The sequence below is a fragment of the Triticum dicoccoides genome, chromosome 2A, assembly GCF_002162155.2.
Source record: "Triticum dicoccoides isolate Atlit2015 ecotype Zavitan chromosome 2A, WEW_v2.0, whole genome shotgun sequence".
In the NCBI taxonomy this organism is placed as follows: Eukaryota; Viridiplantae; Streptophyta; class Magnoliopsida; order Poales; family Poaceae; genus Triticum; species Triticum dicoccoides.
The window spans coordinates 394,971,487-394,976,051 of NC_041382.1; positions in this window are offsets into that span (position 1 = coordinate 394,971,487).

The window sequence follows — 4,565 nt, forward strand, 5'->3', positions numbered from 1 at the left end:
TGCCGCGAGTGAGGGCAGCTCCAGAATCGATGGAGAAAAGTTTCCTCGCGCTCACATGCCGTGCAACAAACTCCAGGCTTAATCCGTCTACACAGCAGTTCTGACCCCGTGGCCAAACCATTGCGCATGATCCTCCAGGCGTGTATCTTGACCTTGTTCGGCACATGTGTACTCCATACGGCCAACCAGTTTTTGTGAGAATTGACAGAAGATGAGGACCCTTGCCGGCCCGAGGGCGCCTTCCTCAAGTTCATAGCCACGTGATATGCCGATCGGACCGAGTAGACCCCATCCTTGGTATAGTTCCAAGCTAGGTAATCATCTACTCCTTGGCCTCCAACCGGGATTTGCTTGATATCTGCCGCATCGTTAGGGGAGAACATCTCATCCACCTTGGCCTCGTTCCAAGTATGGCCATCTTCAGCTAGCAGGTCTGCCACACGCGTCGTGACTGGAAGGAAGCTCTGACCCAGTGGCCGAAGGCAGCTCCTGCGCGGGATCCAGTTATCGTGGTGGATGTTCACCTTTGTTCCATCTCCAATGCGCCATACTACACCTTCCCGCAACAGGTTTCGGCCATGGAGAATACTCCGGAAGGTGAGAGAACCATTTGCAGGGCAGGTGGCATTCATGATCGAATTATCCTTGAAGTATCTGGCGCGCAAAACCCTAGCACAAAGGGACTCCGGGACCTGCAAGATCCTCCAGGCTTGCTTACCGAGAAGAGCTTGGTTGAATGCCTCAAAGTTTCTGAATCCCATGCCGCCCTCACACTTAGCAAGGCACATTTTCTCCCACGCCACCCAGTGCACTTTCTTCTCACCATGAGCTGAGTTCCACCAGAAGTTAGAAGAGATTGAAGTCAAATTCCGGCACATTTTCTTGGACAATTGAAAACAACTCATAGTGAATGTAGGTGTCGCCTGCAGTCCAGATTTAGCAAGCACCTCCCTTGCTGCCTTAGAGAGGCCTTGTCCTTTCCACCCAGAGACCTTTCCCTTAGAGCTCTCCTCAACATACTTGAAGGAGCCATCCTTAGATTTGCCAACCGCCGTCGGTAAACCAAGATACTTCTCACTCAGAGCTTCAGATTCAGTGCCAATCACACCCTTCAGCACATGTTTACTTTCATCGGAGCAGCCCTTCCCAAAAAATATGGAAGATTTTTGGAGATTAACACGTTGCCCAGACGCTTGTTCATAATCCTAGAGGATGTTTCGAAGAGCCACCATGTTTCCTTGGGATCCCTCCAGGAAGACAATGCTATCATCAGCAAACAGGAGGTGGGTCACATAGGGGCCAGTGCTCCCGAAAGATACCCCGCTGATCCTCTTCTCTCTCTGCGCTCTCTTCAACAAAGCGGAAAAACCTTCTACACACAGGAGAAACAAGTGTGGCGAGAGCGGGTCACCTTGCCTGAGACCCATGGAGGGAAGAAACAGCTCGGATAAGCCACCATTTAACTTAACCGAGAATCTGGTCGTCTGAACACACCGCATAATCATGTCAATCCATCCTTGTGCAAAGCCAAGCCGCCCCATTACTTGTTCCAGAAAGGTCCACTCTACCTGGTCATAAGCTTTCATCATGTCCAATTTGACCGCACAAAGAGGTTTCTTCCTTTTCCGTTTGTGGATCGCATGCACACACTCGTACGCAACCAAAACATTATCAGTTATGAGACGGCCAGGCACGAATGCGCTTTGTTCCTCAAAGATCATTACAGGGAGAATCACCTTCAATCTATTAGCAAGCACCTTAGCCGCCACCTTATAGAGAACGTTGTAGAGGCTAATGGGCCTAAACTGGGTTAACAACTCAGGAGCCTTCACCTTGGGGATCATCACCAGGATGGTGTCATTGAAGGACGCCGGCGTATCACCACCAGCAAGGAAGTCTCGGACAGCCGCACACACATCGGCCTTAAGGAGAGACCAGTGTCTCTGATAGAATAACGCGGGAAGGTCGTCCGGTCCTGGAGCCTTCGTAGCTCCCATCTGAAACAGGGCCTTTTCTATTTCGCCATTGGTAAACTCTTAGTGAGATTTTCATTCATATCAGGGGTGACAATCACATCCATGAGACCAAGAATCCTTTCCTATCCCACCGAGCCCTCGGCCACAAAGAGATTGGCATAGAAGGCAGCGGCCATGGCCCTCATGTCAACATCTGAAGTGCATTTACTCCCATCTTGACGGCGCAAACAATCACTACTAGGGAAAACATTATACACAGAAATTTAGCAACAGCACGGGTCAAAAAAGCGCGCTAGTGCTATATAGCAGTAGCGATCTAAGAAAAACCGCGCTACAGATACAAACTTAGCAGTAGTGCCTATGGGCGAGAAAGCGCTACTACTAATATTCCCATTGGCAGAATGCTAGGCTACGCATAGCAGTAGCGGGCTTCGAAGAAACGCGCTACCGCTAGAGCATAATTAGCAGCGCGTTTCCTCGGAAGAGCGCTACTACTAACGGAAATAACATAAGATGAAAAACAAATAGAAAAGTAAATGAAAATGAAAGAAATAGAAAAAGGAGAAAGGGAAAAATAAAATGTAAAGCAAAATAAACGAAAAAGCGAAAAATCGGAGGAAGGCATAGCAGCAGCGTTTGTTTGTAAGAGGCGCTATAGCTAACGTAGCTGCAGCGCGTGTCGTAGACCCCCGCTATAGAAACAGAAAAGGAAATTTAAAAAGGAAGAAATTTACATAGCTATAGCAGCAGCGCGTTTTGCAGAAACCGCTATAGCTATCTTAGCTATAGCGCGTTTTGCGAAACGCGCTACCGCTAAGTTTGACTTAGCCAAAAAACTGTTTCCCCCCGGCCCGGCCACCACTTCTCCCCCAAATCCCTCAACCCACCCCACGCGCCGCCGTCTCCCCGATTCACCGTCGCCCCACTTCGCCGCCGCCGCCGACGCCACCAGAGCCGTGCGCCGTCGACGACACCGGAGCCGCCCCCAACGCCACGGAGCCGCGCGGCCTCGTCAACGCCACCGGAGCCGCCGTCGACGCCACCTTCCTCGCCGTCACCGGAGACGCCCCTGCCTCCCTCGCCGTCACCGGAGACGCCCCTGCCTCCGTCGCCACCACCGGAGCCATCATCTGTAAGCCCCCACCCCTCCTCTCTCTCTCTCATGCATAGGTTAGCCAGTTTAATTAGGTTAATTATCTAGGTTAGGGCAAAAATTTAGTTAGGGCATTGACAGAGAAGTAGTTAGGTTAACTAGTTTAATTAGGTTAATTATCTAGGTTAGTGCAAAAACTTAGTTAGGGCTTTGACAGAGAACTAGTCAGGTTAACTAGTTTAATTAGGTTAATTATCCATGTTAATTAGTGCAAAAATTTATTTTAGGCTTTGACAGAGAACTAGCTGCGTTAACTAGTTTAATTAGGGTTAATTATCTAGGTAAACTAGATTAACTAACTAGGTTAAATAGGTAGGTTAATTAGGTTCGTTGGATTAACAAGCTAGGTTAAGTAGATTGGCAAAGGTTTTTGATTTTTGAAAAGACCACTATTTTTCAAGGAAAAGAATTTAGGCAAATTTTATTTTCCATTGAAGTGGTCATGTTATATCTTTTCATTGAAGTTGTTCGATTCTGCCCAAGTGGCTTTGTTGTTTCCAGGGAATGATGCTGAGTGGCCTATGTTTTGCCGGAATGTTGATTCATTTCTGTTCCGGCAAATTTCAGGTTCTCGATTTGTCCACTTTTTAGCAAAGGTCATGCGAAATTTCCTGTGAATTTCCGCATGACTTGTGCTACAAACTAGGACATATCGAGTGTCCGGGATTTGCCGCACCAGGAAGGAGTCAACATTCCTGCAAAACAATTGTCCCTTTTATATTATTATTCATTTTATTAGGTCTAGAATTAATTGACTAGATTTAATCATAGGAAACATGGCTAGCAACGATGAAGGACAGGGTTCTGGTGATTGCAACGACATCTACCGGGCGGCAGACGAATTTTTTAGCCTTACCGACGATCAACAGATGTTGTTGCTGGGCCCACCGGTGGCATCGGGGACTGAGACCGACACGCAGACCGGTGCTGACACCGACACGCAGACCGGTGCTGAGACTGAGACCGGCGCTGAGATTAAGACTGGCATCGAGACCGACGCTGAGACCGGTGCTACCTCGGGGAGCGGAGCCGGTGTAGAACCGAAAGCAAAGAGGCAACGGGTTCCTAACAAACTCAGGACTACTAGACTGGTGGTCATGGAGGTGGACAACGGCAATTTTGAGCCAAAGGCGCCCGACGAAGCGCGCGCGTGCTACGGCAATCAAATAGGCTGCATCATACGGACAACCGCCACCATCAACGATGAGAATCTAAAGAAGATAGAAAATATGAGGAGCTCCCTCCTAAAGAAGTTTCACCAGATATTCTTGTTCTCGGGCCGGAATGAGAAGGATTATGAAGATCTAGACAAGGACCCGGCAATGAAGAAGATAAACAAACACGCCATGACCAAGTTTAGCAACGCGTTGGCCGCCTGGAAAAATCGAGTGAAAGCAAAGATCAACGACGGGGAACCCTACTCCGAGATTGTAAAG